Here is a 24,022-nt window from a genome sequence, read left to right on the forward strand (position 1 = left end):
GGCTGGCGTTCTTTCCTCAGAGACTAGAAAAAGCTCCCATAAGCTTTCATTGGCCTAAATCAGAAACATCTGTTAAAAGCATGAATCACTCATTGGTTGAGATCAACAGTCAGAAACCTGCACAAGGGCAGATTTTTTCCCTGCAGATAGGTGACTATTCAGTCATTACTCTGCATGTCAACCTATGCATGTGTTTCATTGAATTGCTAACTCAGCCCAAGCCTGCATCTTTCTTTGAGATCTCTTAGTGATATTCTAAAACTGAAATTGAACATCCTACACATTTCTGTCTTCCTTCAAACCGGTGTTTTATTACTTTTCATAACAACATACAAATGCATTAGAAGTTCCAGAAAGCTAAGGAAAAAAGGAGCCTTACAATCCTTCAGAGCAGCTGAAATACAGTGGAAACATAAACTTAAACATTAATTTCTTTTCCAGCTCATGCTCTTCTGTTTTAGATATGGAGATTTGATTTAGAGCATTCTGTGAAACCACTTCTAGCTGATGGATGCTACAGACTTACCAGGATCCACATCATTGCTGTTTTTGAGGAAAAAACAAGGCCCCGTCTACAGGTATCAGCTATACCCCACTGAAAATAGGCACAAATATAGACAACTATTCAGCACGTAACTGTGAAGTGTCCGTGTTAGGGTATGTTTGGCCGGCTGTGCTAATTGCATCCAAACCCCCACACCCACGCTCCTGCTGGCATTGCTCCATCTCCCCACTTACTATAGCTCTGCCTCTTTCCCTCTAATAGATTCTGGCATATTCTCCAATCCCACTATTTCTAATCCTGACATCCCTTTGCCAAATATTGGAGGCAGCTTGGGGAAAAGGAAAAACAAAACAAAGCAACCATCATCTTCAGCTGAAACTCACCCCCCTGCATGGCTGCCTTCCAACATGTCTGTCAATGCCTGGTTGCTCCAGGAGCTACTGCAGAAGTTGGAAACTTGAGGGGAAGGAGAAAAAATACACAACAGGCACAGAAATGAACGTTAGTGGCTTCAAAAGGAACAGCCATCTGTTTTCCTTACTCCCTGGCAGCAGCAGGAGCTCCCTGCAGCGAGGATGAAGATTTGGCAGGTTTCCGTAACCCTGTTGAGCTTTTACTATCCCTACTAGCATCCCCTGCTGCTTCTCTCCACACCCTCAGACCAATTATACTTTGACTTTTTTGTGCAGCAGCAGTGCCTACACAACCTTATACTCATGGGCACTTTAATCACCAACACCTAGTCAAAATCAGCAAACTTCAATTACCGCTTAAGCATGGCATTCCTAAATTTGGAATTAATGTGATTTCACAGCCATGCTGCATCCCAATCATAGGAAAACTGGCTTTAAAATGTAGCTGAAGCAGAGTTTACACCTGAGAAAAAGAATTTGTTTTGGTTCTGTGATAACATGGTCTGACCTATATCACCCGAGATGCCAAGAAAAATTGTGTTGTATTTTCCCACTGTGTCTGCCATTTGAATTTTTATTTGCATAATGCTGCTTTCCCATGCAGAAGGTTGCCAAGAAAACAGACCATGAAACCTGTCACAGAAATGCAACAAAGAGGATTCAGGGGCTTTATTTTCAAGTAGATGTGAACTGATTTCAGTGTATTTCATTGCCATAAAAATCAAAATAGAAATTTGCACAGTGTTTAAGTTTATTATTAATACTTCTCATCATGGTGTGCTATAGATTGAATTTTAAGAAAAGCAGCAAGTACTAGAAAAAATGTAGCAGGTAAAAGAATGTAATAACATACATTAGGCACGGTAAAAAAAAACAGCTACACACAACCACGATCTTCCCTTAGAGTAGCAGCTTTTTAGTACAGTTCTTCAAGGCTGTTTCTGTTCTCAGTTATCACAGTTTTAATATAACATACAATCACTTCCTAGAGACTTAGTTATCCGGATTTTACAAAGCGTTATCTACTTCAGGGAAAACCAGAGTGCATACAGTAATCTGTTGTGCAAGAGCAAGAGCAGCTGGTGTAGCTTACATAAAGTGGCAAATAGCCCAATGCAATAAAATGTAAGCATGTTCATAGCAAGAGCAACTATTGGCATAGAACAGATGCCAGAATGTGTTTCTATTTGGATCACAAATAAAATGATCTGTTTATCTTCTATCATTATGAACACAAAACAACAGGATACCATTTCCATAAATTTGGGGGTGACATTCTCTTTGAAATTTAGATTTTCTTATTTTTATTTGACATATAGGTAGTGCTCCTAGTTACAAGGTCTGGGTTATCACATAGAACTAAGCAAGTTGAAATCCAATTAGTTAATTTATCTATCACCTTATCGCCTTAATTGTGGGTTTGGGGGGGTTTCTTTGTTTGGTTTGGGGTGAGGTTTTTATTTTGCTTTGGTTGTTTTACATAAAAGCAGAACTAGCTAAATGGAACATATAATCAGTGAGTATTTATATATATATATATTTTTTTTTTTAAAAGAAGGAGATTGGCCATTCAGACACATAGTCCCTGCCTCAGACGGTTTATTCTTTTCTTACTAGTTGTGCTGCAATAACTTTAAGCACCGGGTGTACTTGGATCACAGATTACTAAATGCTCTGCTCTTGTATTACCAGAAGCACATTGGAAGAAGGCTTGAGCTAGGCTGCATCCCAGCTGCAGTATGCATTGTACAAACATACAGTAGTTGCTAGTACAACAAAGATTCCTGATATAGGGATGAGGGGAAAGACGTGACCTGCTTAAGACTTCTGAAGCTATTGAAATATAGACTAAAAATAGTAGCAGTGATCTCCATCACATTGGCATCCATTCTGTCCATGGACTTAGTGGCAATTTTATCACTGACTGCAGAGGGTGCAGTTTCAGACCCTGTATTTTCCATATACTTCCAAAAGAAAGGTCATTTTATGAAAACTCTACATGCTGTCAGAAAAGTTCAGTAGTCCCTCCTGTTGGGAAGGCATTTACAAATCCCCTTTAAGGCTGTCTTTTCTCTCTTTTTTCTTTTTTAAAGGAACACTTACTCAGTTTGGTTCTGCAAGATGATCAGGTCCCCATTTGCTACTCAAAGGTCCTTGTCAGAAATGCTTAGTGTTTCAAAGAATTAATACCTTACAAGTCTTTGTTTCCTTATATACATAGCCAGAGTGTTCAACCAACTCTGCCAAGTTATTTGCTGAGGAGTGAAATCCCTCCATGGGTCAATGTTAACAGGTATGAGATAAAAGGAGGTGGTACAGAAAGCAAAATGGCTGCTTTGGTTAATTTTCTCCATCTTTTTGTGGGCAAAATTGTAATGATACTAAAACTTAACATCTTGCCTTTTGCACAGTGGTAACAGCAGAAGCATGGCTTAACTATATGTGACAGCCACAGTGACTCTTTATGCAATACATTTAATGATCTGTGTTTAATGAGAGCTGAGACACTTCCTGGACACTGTCCATAACAGTTCTTCTCTGAGGCTATAGTCACACATTTAATGCGAGAAGAAACTCTAGAGGAAATATTCTATTACTCTCTCTGCTATGACTGCGAAGTCATCCAAAGTGAAATGAATGTTGGAATGACCCTGTGAAAAATAGGAAATAAAAGCTCAGCAGAGGGAGCTGCCCCATTCTTCTGAGTGGATTAACCCAGCTTCGTAGCAATGATAATTTTAACATTGCTCTTAATAAAGCCTTTTATTTTTCTTGTAAGGTCATATGCCTTCCATGAGGAAATTCCCATTTCAGTGTCACAAGTGGGTAGGATTTGGGATGTAACGCTTACCTCCTCCCATCTCCCCTCCCTATAACTTCCTTGTCAGGAACGTGCTAGTCCTAAGGAATCTACAAGAACCTACGGGTGGATTGAAACTCACCACAAAAAGCAGCAAATCAGTCCTACTGTTAATAACTCCAGAGTGCCACCAAGCCACTGGGAAGCGAAGGGTACTTAGAGGAAGAAATGCACTCTGCAGAGAAACGAACAAACAAAACATGTATTTTTTATTCGACAGTTGTGACTTGCAGCACATTTGAGCCTCCCCCATTTGTACATAGGAATACCTGCAAAGCACATCAGAGTCCATCACAGCCAAAGGACAGAAAGTTATACTTTGCACATGGATCTCTGCAAACAGAAAAAATGAGGGAAACACCCAGTTTAGCATGAACACTATGGTCTGGACTGTGCTTTAGAGGCTTAGCCCTTTCTCAGTTGGCAGGAGGAATGAGGAGTTGTTCTGTCAGTATTTTGGCATTTTAGCACAAATGCCTCCTGGGACCTAAAAAGTATTTCCTGGAGCAGCAACGACCTGGTGGGTTCAATGGGTGCAGCTTGGACTTGGCACTCACTAGCAGATCTAGCACATCATGCTGCAAAGGAATGGGGCTTGGGACCTTACACCTATCACCCTCAGCAGGCTCGGAGCTTTTCATGCTGCATTTTTCATTCGTCTTATGTCATGGATCCAGTGTAAATTTGACCCTGCTTAGGAAGATCATCACTCCCAGCAGAGACTCTGCTCCCCAGGAGAAGAGAAACTGAAGGAAATATTCCTTGTGTTCTCTCTATCCTGAAACATTAGGATTACTAATAGAGCTCCCAGCTGTTATGATAGTTTGCATAATATAAACACCTGCCTGCTGCAACGACATAACCAAAGTAATAGACATTTGGCCACTATACAGCTAGAAATTACTTTTCAGCACTACGGAACCAGGCCAGTTACAAACAGGTAAGCTATAGCTAAAAGATAGGATAATCCTGTTCTGGTCTGACAGCCATCCAATCCTCTGGACGCATATATGTTTTTTAAATGGTCACTTTAGCTCTGCGTTAAAGGTTGGTTTGAAGCCAAGAGCTCATTTCCCTAAGAAAACTGCATTCCTTTGGGTTAATATTTCACTTGACAGGAATCTCTTCTGGCTGGAGATCGACTATGCAAACAGGTTTGTATCTCATTGTTTCCAAGAACAAGAGTTTTTCAAACCCTTCTCAAACACAGCTGAATCAAAATATATACGCCCCACTTCTCTTCCTTCTATTTAAATCCATAACTCCAGGTTTACTCTTTTCTCTAAGAACAGCATGCTTCCTTACATTAGTTACATATTATTTAAGTACAGTATATTTATATTAATAACAAATTGGGTACCATAAAAGCATAGGGTTTCAGAGCTCACACATAAAAAGCCATTAGAATTATTTAGTCTCAAGGTGACATTCAGAACAACAAATCCTTTTCTTTTCCATTTGGGACTATTTGGCCTCACCGGGTCTAATCTCCTGTCAGGAAATGTGTCTTCCTGCTACATCTATTATTATTATCTCCTCTGAGTAACATAGAAGACAAACATAACATATAACAAAAATATCACATACTGCTATATTACCTAATCTTCTATTCCTGTCGTACAACACATTGGTCACTAACAAAGACCTCTACCTTTCTTCTGAAAGCTTTTATATCAGTAGGCGCTGCTTATGTCTTACCTTGCATATGGTGGGCAACAGAGCAGTTTGGATTTTATGCTCCTACTTTAATGTTTTACTTTTGTCTCCCTGGAGCCTACTACAAGGAAGTGCACCAGATATTTGGGAATTCAGCTGGAAACAGGAAGACTGGAAAAAAAAAACCACAATTGAGTCAGAAAAGCTAGTAAGTGATTCAAGCGAGTAAGATGAATAAGGACAATGAATCACAGGGAAATTATAAACTGGATATTGACAATAGAGTTTGCTTTTAATCATTTTGTAAAATGCTTACTTCTTTTTGAGTGCTTTGAGTCTCCCAACAGCAAATCTTTACTGAAAAATGTGTGTGGTGAAGATAAACAAGACTGCTTCAACATATTTCTGCACCAATCACACTTCACCTACAAAATTTCAGTCCAACTCTTTATGCAGGATAGAGGTACTATTGCTCTTTGGCTTCCAAAAAGTGCATCAGCCATTACCCAGCAGCAACTTTTGTAAAAAGCTAGAACAGAGTATCATTCTATATCACTTACCAACACACTGATCATAAATACTTCTGATATACAATAATATATCAGAAAAGTTTTCAGATATTAACTGTTTGTAGGACTAACCTCAGATTGCCTCTTCAAAGCACATCTCATTACCTCTCTTATGCAATAAATCAGCGATGGAATTAAGAAGGGAGTCCTGAATCCTTACCCTCATAAATACAGGCAGGAGTTCCCAGTGCACACACTACCAGTGAAATCAATGCAGCTTGCACCTTGTGCCATTCTTGGCCTTCTCAAACCCAGGCAGGTGATGACTCAGAGCATATTGCTTATTTCTTCCGCTACCCCAGTTTCCTGAGGAAGACACAGCCCTCCATAGTATGATATGCATCAATCACATGATTAAAGTAAGTCCCTCAGCCCAGTAACAAAGGCATGTCTGTTATGTTAGGGGAATTTGTAAGCGTTCTGGGCCATTCAACAAGACTGCTTGCATGTCCTGTCCTGATACTGGGCTTGTACCCACCACATGACAGAGAATGTCTGAATTTTCATCAGATTCCAGATATGTCTCATCCCATGGGGAGAAGCTATGTCCCATGATCCTCAAATGCCTCTGTAGGAAGCTCTGTGTCTTCTTCTACCTGAAATGTTGGGCATCATTAAGGCTGTAGGGACAAATGTGCTCATCTAGTCTCAATGTCAGTAAACAGAGGACTAGAATGGTTTAATTCCTGCTTCAGTTTCAATAGCTGTGCTTGCATCAGAGTTCACCTTCCTTAAAATATCCATTCTTGATTCGATAATTTCTAGTAATGGATGATCACTGGAACCACTGGTAGCCACAGCCTTTGGTTACCAGTTCATTAATCACTATAGTCATTAAAAACACATATATCATTTCTGGTCTAGCTACAATTTCCTATTTTGTATTTCAGCAGTAGGCTGAAGATCCTAATTCTAAAACTTCTGTGCCTTCCATAATTTTTTTAATAGATTGTGATCAAGCTGGCTATTTACCTCATCTTTTAAGAGCTAAATAGAGTGAACTTCATTGAAGTTTTTGCTGCTATTTTTCAGCCCTTAAATTACTCTTTAACTTCTTGTCTGTAGAACCTCCAGTATAGCAGGTCTCTAGATCTTTTGATTCCCCTACTGCAAAGTGAATGGAGGAAAGGTATTTAAGATGTCCTGAGCATTTGCAACAGCCTGATATGACCAAGAGCGGGCATATGCTGCTGCCAGTGCTCAGGGCAGGAGGGAGGAGAGATAAGAGGGAAAGCCCTTCTATCCCTTAATCTTCCTTCCCTTTCCACTACCTCTATGCTCTGCTCACAATGACATGCCAAAAAGTATCATTGGGATTGTTGTAGTCCATATGATGTTTGTCCTGTTGACTTTTCTTATGTTATTCTATTTTATTAATCAAGATGCCTCAAGTCAAAAAGTCTTATAAAAATCTGTGCTTATTATATTGATACTATGACAGAATTTTGTAGCCTCATCCAAAATCATTAAGGTAATTTGATAAAACCTGATGGGGGAAGGGTTGGGAGTTTTTTTGGTTTTGGTTTTGTTTGTTGTTTTTTTTTTAAATAGATATCTGTTTTCTGTAATGAAGCTCATATTGTTTGGCTCTGTTAATTGCCTTTCTTTGCCCAGGTCTCTTCACACCCAGTCTGTTCTACCTTTCCATTTGAATTCATTGATTTAAAGAGTATGCATGGATGTAAACAAGGTGTCAAAGTTATCAGTCCTTATTCTGCAATACCAGGTCTCCATTTATGAGCTCAGCTTTTAGAAGCTGTTATCTACCCCATCACAAGATTCTTGCAGATGACAGTAATTCTTTGTACTATGACTTGTTTTTTCTGTCAATAAACATTGGCTCAACAGTGTATTTAGCAGCTTAGAACATCAAAAAAAGGAAAAAATTGTCCAAACCCTGACAACAATTCTGTAGTCGCCAACTTACACATTATCACACAGGACCACAGAATAAGGAAGCTGAGAGAAATCTCTAGATCGACACCTGCGCTGTTCCAGCCAAGCCCTCTAGATTAAGGTCTTCTCTTAACAGAGATGAAGCAATCCTGGCTGAGTGTTTCTACGGATAGCAGAGCTTCAGGCTGAAGGAAACCCAGTGCATGTCCCACTTGCCAAACTGGCGGTACTTTTGTATTTGTGTGGCCTTTTTGTAGTATCAGGTGTCAGCATTTGAGTTAGACAGAAATGTTCTGATAGTATTTATTTTTCACTTTGAAGATATGTATTAGCTAGAACTGGAGTATTCTGTTCGTTTTGAGAAACTCTGCTTAAGGAACCCTGTTTAACATAACATGTGCAAAAACATATTTTTAATTCTGTCAAAACTTATTTAATCACCTAAACCTGTATAACACGCAGAAACAAGAAACAAAAACTAGTTAAAGATTTCAGGAGAAACAAACAAGCAAAAGCAGAATACTTCAGCCACACAGACAGTTTTATATATAAAATTTTTGTATATAAAACACTGAAATTGAAAACTGCATTGACTGCAATTCCTATAGTATGTAGCTTCCAGGATAATGGGCTGAACATTTTCCTTCCTTGTTTATTTAATGAGAATACTTATCTTCCCACCCCCCCACCCCCCGTGACGCAGGTGTTGGGTTAATCTTTCAACTCCTGTAGAGGACGTGAGAGTAGGACAGTAATGGAATGACTGTGAGGTGGCTAGGTATCATTCACCCATTACTATATCTCGTTCTTCAATTATTGCAACGGAGTGATAGAACACCCATCAAAGTTAGAGATAAAGTTGCAGACAAAGGTCAAAGGGAGATCATTTACAATCCAGCACTTTATTTGTTCCTTCTAGTTATGAGGGAGAAAAATCCTCATGGTTATCCTTCTTTCTTCAGCAGTGACATGGAGAAAGTACCAACAGACCTCAGCATATATGGGGAACTTCCGATTATCTCATTCTCCAAGTCCTGCCGGATTTGTGTGTGTGTGTGTGTAAATTAAAGCTTTGTGACTTGATCCAAAGCCAGCTGAAACTACTTATTTCCATTTATTTCAATCAGTTTGGAATCAAGACTTACCTCAGAAGAGTTCTAAATCATTAGGATAACATTAGCTACTACCTCTTTTTATTGCATCAGTATTGTGTTGTGAAAAGTGCTCAGTCCCTTAAACAATGACATCAGATGTATTCAAAACAAGGCTAAAAGAGGGATAGGCCTTGTACTAAAGAGGAAAGCCTAGGGAAAGGTGCATCTTCTGTTCTGTATAAAATGTATTCCAGTGGCAATTAGTGCCCAAAGTGAGTGCAGTCTTAACAGTATTTAAGATAAAAGCCCATCAAGACAGAAAATATAAATGGACAATGACCAGACTGCATAAAGATTTTTAGTTATATGAAGCATGCTATAGTGCATAAGCTAGAACACATACATTTTACAACCATCATCATCATCTTTAAATATATGTACATAAGTACAAACCACTCTAGGGTATGGCTATACTGATGCATGCTCAAGGGCACTCTCCCAAGCAAACGGCAATGACCCCTTTGAGTGGCAGCTGAAGTGCATAAACAGGCCTTGCTCAGTGCAGGACGGGTTGAAGAGCTGCCGTTCCACCTCAGGACCACGTCTGAAATTCTTGCATTTGGTTTCATTCACAGTGGGGCAAACCCAAAACCTTTCACATGTTCTCGTTATAGGCAATCATTTCCACACATTTGCTGAAACCAAAGCCAGAGATTTATGATTCAGAAAGGGGCAGAGTGAGTGGGGGAATGATTCCATAATTCCATAACTATTTTAGCATTTTACTAGTCTTTGAACTTCTGCAAATAAACTGGGCTACAGGAATAATTCTAGGAAACAGCAATGTATTATATGCTAAATACCTTCTCAGATATTTGTATATAGAAGGGGTATTTGAATAATTGTGTTAAGGTCTTATTAACTCTCTAGTGTTTTCAGCCACGTCTGCACAGAGTGATCTAGCTGAAAACAAATGCAAATAAGCAGAGTTAAAGCACGTCTAGCGTGAGCAATAGGGTGTTTACGCTATCCTCACACATACCAAACAAGCAAGTCTATCCACTTCTTTATTTGCTGTTTATCCTTATGCAGTATGTACTCTACAACTATCTTAACATGTATTGGCACGTCTGACCCCTATGTGAAAGACGAAGAGGATTCTTTGCTTTGCTCCATGTGTACCGGGCATTAGACCCATGCAAAGCAAAGCAAGAAATTATTCTTCTGATTTGGTTATGCTACCCTCTGACTTGATAGTGCTTCTGCTCCTTTTCTACCTGTTTTACAAAGGGAAAAAAAACTACCAGAGAAAGCAACAATGAACAGGGATCTGTATGTACATAACTTTCCAGTTTTGTTTAGCTTGAAACAAAAGATTTTTTTTTTATCTTTAAGAATTCAGATATGAAGTACAGAACAAAGGCCTATGCAATTGAGGTGGAAGGAACAGTACCCAGTTTTCACCTGGCCTGACTCTCCAGAGCAGACAGTACCTTTCCTTTGCAAATTCCTGATCATGTTGAAGTGGAAATTTTAGTTACAGTTATTTTGTTTCATAGTGGCCAGTCTGAAACACCTGCCACCCCGTTGACAGAAATATTCACAACTGGAATGAAATTAAATTTGTTCAAGGAGATATAGTGCTACAGAGGGCTTCATCACTTAAAGGAAAAGGAGTCAGATCACAAAATCTTGATGTAGTCACTCAAAAGTAGCACTTGAATAGTTCAGCTTTGCAACCCAAATATACTTCTATAATGGATGCTTCTAAAATATATTTTCCCTTCGAACTGATTTGTTTGACCTTTCTACAAGGCTTGCTGACTTGGAACAGTAGGTAACTTCAAGTGAGTACACCTGCATGGCCAATTAACTGCACATGTCTGAGCCAGGCCTGGCACATGGAGGTGCACCTGGGATGGAAAGAGGCAATTACAAGAACCCAGGCGTTACTGAAAGGAGGTGAAAATAGAGGTGGAGCTGAAACAAGTTATTGAAAAATTGTTTAAGTGGATGAAAGGACAAACATTAAAAAAGCAAGGTTTTGTAGATTTTCAGGGTGGAGAAAGCCACATGAAAGGGTTAAAACCTGAAATTGTAGTCACTTAATTTTACAAATAAAAGTTTATTAATCTGATTAACTTGCGAAGCAGTTAGTTTTAAATAATAAGTAAAGGGTACATATATATGTAAAAAGGGCAAGTAGAAAATATTTACCATTTGAGTCAGTCAAATTTTGCTATTGGACAGAGATGTACAAACTCATATTAACTTCATAAATGATGCTGTTCATTTATGAAACAAATTTAATTTGTTGTTCATTTACTAAAGATTTTATACAAACAAATACAAATAAACTGTCCTGGTTTACTGACATAAGTTGGAGAACTAGGTAAACCTCTTAATGAAAGTTTTAAAAGGCTGAAAAGGCAAAACAAAACTTTAAATATAAATTAACTCAGGTTAGAGGGAGATGATGTTTCAATGCCAGGAGTTCAGCATGAGGAACAAAAATATTTTTCATACACTATTGGAAGAGAATTCTAGCTGCAGAAATGGTGCTGTTTGTTTCCTTCTCTGAAAAGAAGATAGAAACCTCCTCAGGAAGAGAAAACCCAAACCAAGTTTGTATTGTATACAGTTTCAAAAAAGCCAGGACGGCTCACCACAGCTGGAGTGGGCAGCGTTCAGCACCACTGCCACAGTCACAGAAAGTCTGTGGAGGAGTCAGTGCAGACAGACCCATTTTGTGCAGCTTCTGGTCCAGGCTGGTAAGGTGCAAATCATCTGCTCTTCAGAAGTGTGCACCAGTGCTCTGCCTCAGCTATTTTGCACCGGTGAATTGTTTTCCTGGAAGTGTTGTATTAACCATGGAAGTGGTGCCATCTGACCAAACCTCCGTCATTCAAAGAGGTTACTATTTTAGGGAGGGTATGGCAGGATCCAGCTTTGTCCAGGAAGAGGCCTCTCCCCAGCTACACGACGGTTCCTTCATTGCAGGAGCAGTGCTGATGGGCTACAGCCATCTTAATCTCCCAATAAAGGCACCTGCAATCCTGCAATCCAGGTCCATTTCTGGTGAAAGCTGTATTTGTAAACGAAATTACCTTTCTACCACCTCTCTTGGTGGCAGAGAGGTCTAAGAGACAGTGGTACAGTGAAATCACTTGGCAGGACTGTGTGGGCAATGAGAAGGGTCAAGCGCTGATGTTGGTGATTTAGGAGACGGTACTGGGACAGAAGGGTACTATTTCTGATACAAATTTAAATTGAACCAAAATTAGATCATACTACTGGTATCTGGAAAGGAATACCTGTTACGGTAATATTAGAAAGTGAAGGAGTAAACCAAGAACTTTAAAAACAATATCTTTCACACTGGCAGGAGATGCTATCTGAGCCCTAACGAGTCCCTGTGGATGGCATAGCAAGACGTTTGACTGGTAGTTCCTTATCCCAGAGTAACTTGTCATAATATGAAATTTTGTATGTATCTAAGACTAGATTCTGTCCCTTAAGGAAAGAGGCAGTGTCCCCCTAAACTAAATTCATAATTTTAGAAGTTTTTATTGCGTCTAGTTCAGGCTCTTTTTGCACAGCTTATTCACGTTTTTAGTGCATATATGGGTGATGATAATATTCACAAACAATCTTTTTTCATGCCTTAACCCATCCTAAGTAAATTAAATTAAGGGAAAAATATATGATCCTGCAATTATAAATTAAATTTATGATCAAGGTAATATTAAAATAGAACACATTAATGCTGCATAGAGAACTCTAATTCTGACTGCTTCTAATTTTTAAATGCTTGACTTTGTAATCAATTTTATTTCATTTTAACATGAATATAAGTATAGCATTCACATGAAACTTCCTGCATTTACAAAAAGAAAATCTGCTGGATAAAAACAGATTTTAACCGTATGGAAGTATGGTTATGGTTTACATGCTTGCAAGGGGCCATCAGCAATACCAGACCTTTAGATCTCTTTTTTTAAGTCTTTGCTAGTTGAGTTCAAAGAGCAACAGAAAGCTAGGGAAGGCTATTTTTTCCAGCTTGGACCACCTACTTTGCCAGTGGGTTTCACAGCTGTTTGCAGAGTGTCTGTAAACCCCAGCACTCATCTGCTGGGTCCTACAGTGCAGTTTGGGGAGTAAAGCTTCTTTAATGGTTACATTCTGCTCCTGGTTCCTGCAGTATTATTCCTTTGTTCATATCCTGCAAGATGCTTATGTCTACAGCCTGTCCCATCAACCCCTTCCCACTCCCTCTGCTGCTGACTGCTCTGTTTCTTATTGCCTTGTGCTCAGGTCAAGTTGCCTTCCGCTCCTCATTTATGCTGCCTGGGCATCCTAAGTTGGAAGACAAAGCACAGCCTCTGGCCTGGCACTGTAAGGGCCTTGGCTCCTTGCTCAGAGCCGGAGAATCCTCAGAGAGCTTCACTGCCAACCTCCAGCTGAGCACCCACAAATAGGCAGATCTATACAAGAATAGTAGTGGTTGTTTCTCTGAGTCGGAGATGCCAGGTCCTTACCCTCTTTACTGAACCTTGCTTCAAAATATGGAAGGCAGCATTTCAACAACATGGCTGTAAGAATTTAGAAATTGCTTTTTTCTTATTGAGCATCAGTTCTCTCTAGGACTTTCATGTCTACTGTGTACAGAAGGAACTATTTTGGGAAAGGTATTTTCTTTTGTCACTGAGGTGGATTGGTGAGCTGGAGCCTGTTGCATCTGATGTTTATCATGACCCCACAGTACATGCTGCATCTGTCACCAGAAAGTTCCCTGCAAGAGAATTAAGGCCCACTCTGAGTTTCTTCAATTGGGTTCTTTTTCCTATTTTAGGAAATGTTCTAAAAAATGTGTATGACAAACTGCCTTGGTATGATCTTGTACCTTAGAAACAGCCAGCTTTTTTCTGTTGGGAAGTTTTCTTTCCCACTTGCTATGAAGTCAGCCTTTTGGCATTCTTGTAGCATTTTCTTTACTTGCTTCACCTAAAGTTAAGTCAGACATAATTTTCTTTGCTCACAGAGCTTGTTAAATTTTGCCATTAAGGTTTTTGTCTTTCAAAATTCCCAAGCAATTGATACTAATAAAGCTTTGTGACATGTATTTGACTATTTTATTCAATGTTATGTACAAATAATTTAATTTAATCTCATAGACCCCATATCAATTATTTGCCATTGGTATGGCCCCTTCCATTAACTCCTCCTAATTGACTCCCAAATGGTGGGCTTGAAATAAAAGTGCAAGAATGGGCCACTTGGGAATTGTCAGAACATACTAAATCATGTCTACTCTGCGATGACAATATATTGATTCCCAAGGCAATATTAATATTCAGCAGCTAGTGCAGCTACTCATATACGTAAGCTGCACTCCACTGATACAAGGTATTCTTTTCTGTCTAATTTAAATTGAGGTGTATTAGCTTTGGGCCAAGAACAATTAGGAACCTCATGAAAAACATAATCTGACATGGCACTATATATATCTCGCAAGAGTGGGACATCTTAGGTTTTGCAGAATATATTTAACATTTCTAACTGATTACATACATGGCTAACTCACACTCATTATTTTTAAGGAGGAGGTCCATCCTACAGAACCTTAGCCTAGCCAGAAACGTTACCCACATGATGTTTGTCTGTATCTATGAGCTCTTCATAGATACTCTGTCTTGGCTTCCTTTTTCACCTTCTGTCTAAAATCCCTTTCTCAAGTTCTTTTAGTATTGGATTGATTCATAGATCTGTGTTTCTTTCTGAAGTATCCAGTTTTGCTTCCAAAATCAAGAGTTGCGTTTGAGTTGCATTTCAGACTCCCATTCATGATTCTTTGTTTCTTTCAGCTTAACACTAAAGTTCTCTTTGACTTCTCCAGAAGCCACATTAGTTCAGATCAACAGTTTGTGTTAGTCTGTTATCCCATCACTAGCAGCAAATGCCCGGGGAAGAATAAAACAGGGCAAGACCTTAGTGATGCTTTCCGAGACTACCCTCTCATCAATCAAGAGTATTTTGAACATTAAATAATTTCCAATTCATCTACAATTTACTTGTTTGTTTCGATACATTCAACTGGAAATATATGTTCTACTAAAATGATTTTCAGGAGCAAAATTTAATTTAGTCCCCTTTCTTCTATTTTAGATGTCCTACTTGCATGAGGAAGATGCCATAAAGAGACATAGTCACCATTAAATTCAAACCAAGATAGCATAAGGGTAAGAGCTGAGTGTTTAAGAACTAATGCTTTTATCTTGTCACACTGTGCACTGAGATTAACATTTCATAATTCTATGACGCACGTTGGATTATGACTCAATAATGACATTTGAACTATCCATATCGTGCAAGCTTGAAGTCCACTGTAAAAGAGAAGTTAAGTATAATGAAAGTAGAAACAACAAAAAAATTAGAATGTCTAAGAGGTTCCCTTTTCATATTGTAATGTGTAGTAATGACTCAAGAAGAGTAATGAAGAGAATGACATGGCAAGAAGACCAGTGGGTATTTTGGTTAGTTCCTGGTACAACTAAGGAAACCACAAAACCACATCACTCCCTAGTCTGCTCAACCAGTTACAGCAGAAAACATTTCTGGTTTTGTTTCTAGAACTGCAAACCACAAGAATAAAGAAGGTTTAGTTTATTCCCAGGAATTAAGCTAGATTGCTTTCAGAACCTTATTGACATTTAAAACTAACATCTCAGTGCTTGGATGTGACATGAAGCAAGCCACTGGTACCATGTATGCCTCATGAACTGTAAAAATTTAATTCTGACTGTTTTCCCCTTCTTCCAGATGAAATAAAATTACTTCTGATTCCTGCAAGAATCAACACATCTCCTAGTCATATTTTGTGTCATTCTGCAAAGGGAAAATATGGTTATCAGTGTATTTAAATAATCAAGTTTTATTTTCGTGTATCAACTGTTTCACAAAATAAACAATGAGTAGAACAAATTGGGGGAAAAGATTGTTCTCTGTTCTTGGCAGTTCTTAAGTGATTCTGTATAGCTGGGCCTGATGACTACTGTTTGTTGTCTACTAATGTTGTTTTCTTTGCTTAAAAGGTATACCATGACGTTATGCTTATGCTTCTTACGCAGCAGTACCTGTATGCAGCAGATAGATACAACCAAGCATGCATCTGTCCCACTGATTTGAAACGGTGCTGAGATCAGTAGCCAGTATTTCAGCCAAGCACCTGAGGGACCTTGAATTTGGTGGTTATGTCCAGCCATGCTCCTGGATGACAGTGCTGACCCAGAAGGGGTCCTGAGAGCTTTCTTAACTGTTTCCACAAAGCCTTCTCAAAGCATCTATGAAAGATATTACAGGATCCTTTAGTAAGAGCAGGACAGATATGCTCCCTAGCTCAGAATCACTCAAGGACTACGGAGCGAAAGCAAGGCCAGCCCATTTAGAAAGTTAGCCCTGCGCCAATACTGATCACACAGACAGTCCCTCCACGTTCAGCTATTTTGGCTTCTGGGTATGCAAGAGTGGAGTTGTGTAAACAGCTGCAGCACAGCCAGGAATCCAGGAACATAGCTGGAAATGTTTTCTGATTCTAAAAATGTCTGAACCTTGCAAGTATAATGAAATCTTTCTGTAAATGGAAAACCAAAGAATGGCATTTTTCTTTGACGTAGATCATAGTCAAACAGCTCCTAGTTGTAAGTATAGCAGTACTTTAAGTCAATCACTGCAATCTTTAAGCTGGAAATAACCTAGAAGCACCTCCGTGTTTGACATCTGTAACAAAAAGAATGATTGGTTAGCATTCTTCCTACTGCAAATCCTGTCGGTTCTTCTTTTTCCAGCTGCCTATAAAAGTAAAGGTTATCTAGAAATTAGCTCATAGGCTATTGTATACAAACAGTAATCTGTTGACCAAATACCTGTCAGGAACTGGGATTTTTTTCTCCACTTATGAATCTTTTAATAACATAATAAGCAGGGCAAATATATATTGATGTTCCAAATAACTGTATGTGACAACCAATATTTTTTCATGTATTCATGATTCAGTAATGAGAAACATGAGGGAAATCAACATTATTGAGGATAGCCAAATCCAGAAAGACACCAAAGAATATCGGAAAGATTTAATAATAGTAGGTGACTAATACTGAAATATCTAGGTGTTTCAACTTTTCCTAAGGATCAGTAAGCATATGATACAGCACAATAATTCAGTTCTGAAATTTGTTTCTTTATTTAGCAAGGGATTGTCTGAAAAGGTGGCAACCTGCAGAATGTCTATGACCTGCTTAAAAATGTTCTCAAATCTGTTCCTCCATTTGGGTGTGATTCCTAGGGAAACGGATAGACCTCATACGGAAGTCCAGCTACGCTATCACAATTGCTTCTTAAACTGTTTCTTCTTGATGACTGCTTGCTGAGAAATATTTTTGCAATCTTCTGTTAATCATCACTAGAGTAGATAATAGCGTAATATATTCATTGTTCAAGAAAGCAAACATTTAAATCATTACATCAGAGCTTTGCAGGGTACAAATGATCAAAATGTGTTAATCTTTCTTCTCATCCCTTACAGAAGCATTCAAACAGTCTTCTGTTAACAAAACAACATCTTCCAAAGCACAAAGACAATTTTGGAAGACTAAAGAATAGCTGTCCTCATCTAAGTGTCTAACTATAAATTATAATTGAGTACTATATGATAAGTTAAACAGGAAAAGAAAATCACTTTTCGATCTTCTGAGCAATCTTCTGGGAAATTTTTAATAAAGAAAGAGCTCTTAGGGAGCTCTCTTTATAGGATGTTCTAATTGAGTGTTAAAATCTGCCATATAGATCGTAATCTGTGGAATTGTTTTTGCTGAGTACCCTTACACTACTAACATTAATGGTTGAGTCCTTAACCGTTAAACTTTTAATAGTGCTGCCAGTACATTATTTAAAATTAAATCTAAAAATCACCAAGGAAAAACATTAATACTATTAAATGCCCCAAACATACTCAAAAACATAGTTCTTGAAATATTGACCTTCACAAAACTGAAATTAGGCTTACTTCCAAGGACTTTGTTTTTGAATTGTGAAGAGCTTATGCAGTATTTTTATGAACTAAAAATAAACCCATTTGATGTTATGAATGTAGTTTTTTGAGTTTTTTTTTTAATCCAGCAGAATTGATGATTTAGTAAGCATATGAGCCTATTTCTGAGCTTCCTTGTTAGAAACAGTTCTGCAACTCTGTGACGAGGGATGCTATTCAAGAAACATGTGATAGGCATTTAGCTTTCTAAAATGTGCAGCATGTGAGATGAACCAAGGCGCAGTAATTGCAATGCTTCCCAGGCCTTTTCATTTGAAGACTTCCAATGCCTGTTGTGGCAAATCTCAGCTTGGCAGTTTTCCACATCTACTGGAATAACTGCTTCATCTCTTTTCACTGGACATGCTTTCTTCCCTTTATTTCTACTTTAAGCCTGGCCCTGAAGCTCCCCAGATTTACTTTCTTTACCCTGTTGCTTATGCTATTTATATTCATAGGTCCATGCTATTCACGTTCATAGGACTCTGCTGTATATTTCTTAAAGGGGCAAAATACACCTTCAGAAACAAAGATTTTTACTTTAGCATGTCTTTGCTTTAGACTGCATGATGCTAGACTTCTAGATGGCTTTTCTATGATGGGAAGGCACTGAACTGAAAATTTACTGGTGCATCTGTCCCCCGACGTGGTAAAGCACCTGTTGGCAGAGACACCCTGGGCTTTTGCACCTAGCTCTTGGCATGGCAGAACTCTGTGTGCTCTTCTTGGCCTCTGAAGACTCCAGTGCTAAGGATGTACATGCTCTCCCTTCCTCAGGGTATCAGCAAACATAGATTTTCCACATCTCTGTCTCTTTACAGGCTCTTCTCTCACTTTCCCTCCTCAGGGACATGATAGCAGCAAAATTTGTGCAGATGCCAGAAACTTTAGCTGGTACAGCAAGTCTGCAGACCTCAGTGAAATAACTGAAAACATATTCTAAATTTCCACATTCCCATTTTGTTGCCACTCTTGAACATAACTTTTAGTTGAAGTTAGAATTCCCCCTTCCTGCATGTGCCTTTTTCTCCTAAGTAGGGTCTTTTTTTTCACATCTACAATTATTGCTGTTCTTCTGTTTTCTATAAATTACTGATGCTCCACCATTTACCTGAAATGGTGAGTGACATTCCTTCCATAATCTCTAATTGTTTTTGAAAGCTGACTCTCATCATCTTCATCAGGTGATCCTTTGTCTCCTTAGCTCACTTGGTAGAATCAGTTTCCCTGGCACAGCTATTTACTTAGCATACCCATTTTAGTGCTCAGATAAATCTATTTAAATGTTAATAAGCCTCATTCCTCCTACCACCCAACTCAGACACGCACAGTGTATTTTTCAGTGCCAATGGGTGTCTCAAAAGAAATTAACCCATTGACTTAAGATAATACAAAATTAAATGACTAACGTGGTTACTCTTCATGTTCCATAAAAAGAATGCAGAAATCTTTCTTTCATGCTCAGTATCCTTGCATCCTATCAGTGTTATTCAGCATCCTGGAGCTGTTTGGAAAAGAGATTGTGCCTGTCGCCTCCTACTCAGATGTAAAGATATTTAATTGAATTCAATCTCCCTCATCAAATGTCAGCTGTACTAAAGATTTATTTTTGTATGGCTGTGCATTGCGTCATGCTTACCAAGCTTCTTGCACAGCTCAACAGAGTTATTTCACGGCCATCATGGAATGAGTTGGAATTATATTTCTCATCTCCTGGGCCAGTTTGTTGCACTACATGGGAGAGTTTCTAATCTCAATTATATTAAAATCAGTTATAACACTCTGGATATTTGCCAGCACAAGATCAGATTCTAACTCATTCTTTTGTGTTTTGTGCTTTTTTCCTCCTCATTTCCTTTTCATTATGAAGCTTTGTGACATAGCCAGAAATTGGTTATAAAATGATATATCTTTGCCAATGTGTTTTATATTTGGAAACTTCTATTCAAAGCAAAGTTAGTTCTTATATAATTGGGCATGCATACTTCTGTTTTATGTGCTTTGAGTACCCACATTGTTAGCCACAAAAGCCTGGCTAAATCTATGTTAAATTGTAGACATCTTGAATTCCTTTTTAATTATTAACACAAATAATTGATTCTAAAATCCACAGCCCAGTAAGCAGTATGCTATAAGAGGTTGCTCTGGTTTGGGGGGGCATGGAATTTACCCCCCCCTTTACTGTATATTATATATGACTTACCAGTGGGAAAAAAGAACCACAAATGATTGCTTTTCCAACAGCTCCTAGAAAACATTTCTTTTATGTAAGCACATCAATTGTGCAACCTACTGCTTGTTTAGTAACATAAATTTTACTTTCTCCCAAAAAGTGGGATAACTTGACTCAAGTGGCCAAGGGTGTAAGTCACTATAAGAAACATTTTCAATGTTTTGGTCAACAAATCCAGCTTCCAGGCATTCTGATGCTCTTTCAAACCTTTCCTTCCCAAGGCATTCACCAGGCCTTCCTATTAATTAAGTCCACTCACCTCTTGCTTTGAAAACTTGTTTGTCATTTAATAAGTGAATAGACTTTTTAATAAGATTTCTGAACAGGGTTCATTTTCCTTTGTCAGTTAGCAACAAAAGTAGAATTAGAATGGAATTAGCTTGGTTGTGAGATTTTCACTGTGTTCCTTAACCTAGCCTTTTCACGGAGGAAGCTATTAATGGCAATCTAATTAATGGAATACATGGAATACTTCCCCTCCACCCCCCAGTTTCCAAGAATTGTTTGGGGTTTTTTTCCAAAATAAAAAGTAGATGCAGCAATTCACACTCTCTTTCATTTCCACACATAGAGAAGCCTGAAAACAAGCTCAGCCCAACCTTCCCAAATTGGACCAAATATTGCTCTCATTTGCACCCTAAAAATCAACATGAATGAAGGAGGAAGCAGAAAATAAGCTACCGACTGTAATCATTCTAAGTGACTAATCTGTTTGCTTTACTTACTATATCTGTCCATTTTCCTTATTTTTCATTTGCTTCCACTTTATCGAATTTCTGACATGAACACATACAAGTCTACCTACTACATCCAGGCTTCACAGCCTAATCTGGCTAATCTTCCCGGTACTTTTCATGCAAAACATCATGAAACAGCTAGAACAGACTGTTATCCTCGGCCTGCAATTCACTTTGAACCCATGATATGTCTGGCTAAATCAGTGAGCAGTTGTAAAATTATATTTTTCCATAGGAGGGGGTACTTTTTAGAAAGACAGCAGGGGAGAGAGATGAGTGATATTCTTCAAGAGATAAACATAGGTCTCCCAAACCTTCAAAGAATGATGTTATCCTAGAGGAAGTAATCTCACGGTGGTCTATTTAGCAGAATATCTTTTTCTGAAGTCTCGTGGAACATATTATTTTATTGCTACAATACGTAGGTTAGGGAGCAAAATCACACTTTTTCTTTCTCGGAAATGAAAAACTAAATGGCTGCCATTTCGATGAAATGCTGTGATGTTCAAGGTACTCAAAGAGGTCCAGGGGCTTGGCACCCTGGGGAGTGGTACAGCCAGGCTCCCAGGCACCAGTGGGAATCTGCGATTCTTGTCTATGCCAGCGGGCAAAGTAGAAAGAAGTAGCAGTATGTGTTGAAAATGGAAACAGTTTCCCATGAAAAGCAGGGCTGTTGTTCAGGCTGGCCAAATATTTGCTATCAAAACTGTTCTTCAGTGGCAGACTACTCTCATAAGTATTTTTTTCCCTAAAATGTATCTCTTATCTTTGGAAAACTGACTTTTCATTATTAAAAAAAAAAAACTTACAGACATAGAATGTTTCAAGTAAAAACTGAAAACCATCCAAAATTTTCTCTGTGAAAATAAAGGCCTTTTTTGTTCATGTTTAGTCCTTACCTCTTTTACCACTCCACAGCCAGTCTTAGAGTTATTAACAAATAGAAACCTTTGTTAGAAATTAGTTCCAGTTGAAAATATGTCACAAGAACCCGCCTAAAGGCAGAGACTATCTAATAAATATTTTCCTTCTCATTTTGTATTATTTTATTCTTTTATCAATTTGCAGTGAAGTTCTCGTTTATTGAGAAAATATTTGACACTGAGCAAATATTGAATAAATACTTTTTATTACTTGAAAACAGATCATGAGCTTTACATCTTTATCTATGTGACCATCAGTTCCCCACAACAAAAAAAAATCATGTGCTAGCTTCTCTTATTATTCCACTCTGGTTTTGTTCATTATACGTGCCATTACAGCACCTCAAAGCCCCAGCATGACAAGTAAACAGAGAATAAAGCAATAATCCCTGCCTCAGGGTTTGTGATCTTCACAGGACTTTGCTGCTGAAGCAAACAAGCTCCTCCGCACTCCGTACCTTTGAGATCCAAGCCAGCTCCAAGCTGGGAGCAGCATCATTAGCTCAAGTCAGTAAGTCCTACTGAAAGGCAGCGTATGCTCCTGCAACAGCAACCCCAAGTTAGTACATCTACCAGCAGCCTTCTCACTACACCTTTCAGGTGGGCTCATAGCTCTCCATGAGAGACAATATAGGCATACCCTGGGTATAAAATATGATCCAGTAGACAAACATATAAAGACAGTTGATAAACAAGGAAAGAAGGGAAAATAAGTCAGCCTTGATAACCAAGCTACTGTCTGATTTCTGTAGGCACTACAGTTACAGGTAAGTTCAAAGAAGCCATTTCAGAAAACAAGGTAATTTTTCTGTGGATGCCTACAAGAAGGTCTCACACAGCGTTTCGAGAAGCATAAGAGCGTATAAATGCACTTCTTTGAAAATGAATCAATTATGTGAGACCAGAATCCAGTCAATCACAGTCTTCAATGAAAGACTATAATTTTAGGGGAGTCTAGGACCCTAGGCATGAGAACAGATAGCGTATGTCTGAAATCATGGAAACCAGTAGAGGAGGGCCATGGTCAAAGCAATAGGTTGGGAGAATGACCCTTGCAGCAGCTTTCTAAGTACGTACAGAGTGGGGAAAACTGCATTTGTTGAAGCTGGAGAAGAGGATTTGGCAGTGATGGGAAAGTGAGATAATCAGTGAGTTTTAGCAATGAGTTTAGAGTATCTTAGGCTTGTTTGGAAAAAAAGAGTATACTTCAGTATCACTGACTTTGGCTCACCTGCCTGGTTAAATCAGACATATGAATGTTTTGCATGGCAGGAATGCTACAAAACAGCCAAAGCAGACCTTCTCTTTTTCTGCAATACACTTCAGCTTGGTTGTATGTATTACAGAAAAGAACAGAGCAGGACTTTGAAGAGAGATTAAGTACCTAGTTGTCAGGGGGAAGTCGCATGTTTGGGTTGTTCCAGTATCACACAAATCAAAAATCTAAAGAGGTTGTTCTTGGGCGTTTTGTTGTGTTGTGGGTTTTTTTTTTTTCCCCATACAAATCTCCTATAGATGTTGATGAGATTTTTTGGGTAAAAAGATTTTGAGATTTAGCCCATGTTAGGTTGTAAAAATTATGCAAATGGTTCTGTCATGCTATCCATAGTAATCGAGTATGTATCAAGTAGCATAGTTTGGGAAGGAAGGAATGCAAAAGAGTTACCTATATATATTTGTAAATATGAAGGAAATTAAATTTGTATAGAAATATTTATCATATTCAATTGATAGAAAGCAAGGCTATTTCTAAATACTGCATCTATGTGAATGCTTTAAAAGTTTGATTTAAGAAAAAATGTTCTAATATCTGCTGCCCTTAATAAACCTGCATTTAATGCTTTTAAATATTGCCATTGATACAGCTAATTTAAAATGAAAAATGTATTTGTGTACAGGTATGCATATATACATATATGTAATACAGAAATTAGTTTTGAAACATTTATTTCAAGGCTTAAAGTAAAATATTTTAAGGCACTACGATACGAATTAGGACTTATTTTTAGATGCAGAAGTTTCAAAGTAATGTCATTAAATGAACCCCTGTC

General features: G+C 38.4%; 1 long non-coding RNA gene across 1 annotated transcript in view; it reads left to right on the forward strand.

The window, feature by feature from the left end:
• The window catches only part of LOC148052350 (uncharacterized), a 70,782-nt gene that overhangs the window by 43,720 nt on the left and 3,040 nt on the right, over positions 1-24,022 (forward strand). The window contains exon 3 of the long non-coding RNA XR_015698875.1: positions 15,159-15,232. This is a non-coding gene — a long non-coding RNA (uncharacterized LOC148052350). The remainder of the gene's footprint in view (positions 1-15,158; positions 15,233-24,022) is intronic.

The sequence above is a fragment of the Nipponia nippon genome, unplaced genomic scaffold (genome assembly GCF_047370975.1).
Source record: "Nipponia nippon isolate SJK-2023a ecotype South Korea unplaced genomic scaffold, ASM4737097v1 scaffold_5, whole genome shotgun sequence".
Classification (NCBI taxonomy): Eukaryota; Metazoa; Chordata; class Aves; order Pelecaniformes; family Threskiornithidae; genus Nipponia; species Nipponia nippon.